This window comes from Elaeis guineensis, chromosome 11 (assembly GCF_000442705.2).
Source record: "Elaeis guineensis isolate ETL-2024a chromosome 11, EG11, whole genome shotgun sequence".
Taxonomy (NCBI): Eukaryota; Viridiplantae; Streptophyta; class Magnoliopsida; order Arecales; family Arecaceae; genus Elaeis; species Elaeis guineensis.
Window position 1 is genome coordinate 122140511 of NC_026003.2, and position 394 is coordinate 122140904.

Sequence of the window (394 nt, forward strand, 5' to 3'; positions counted from 1 at the left end):
TTCTCTCTTTTCTCTTCTGGTGAACTATCTTGTACTAAGGTTCTGAAGCTAAGATTTTCAAGTATTTATGTAAAGTATCTATTTGTTCTTTGGTTGCCATAGGAAACAAAGAGAGGAATTAGAAAGGTAAAAGATTTTGGACTGAGATTTTTTCAGGAGAATTTCCTGCAGAAATTTACATTGAAGAAAATCAAATGCTGTGCTTGTATGTGAAATCTTGTAAAATTTACTTCAAAGGTTTTGAAGGTTTAAAGATTGATTTTGAAAAGATTTTTGTAAGCTAATGAGAGTATTTTAATGACTTGAAGGGATTTCTAATTCTTTCTTGTACTTCATATGGATAACTTCTTGGGTCTAAAAGTTTTTTCCATTTCTTTCATCTATAGGATGGTCT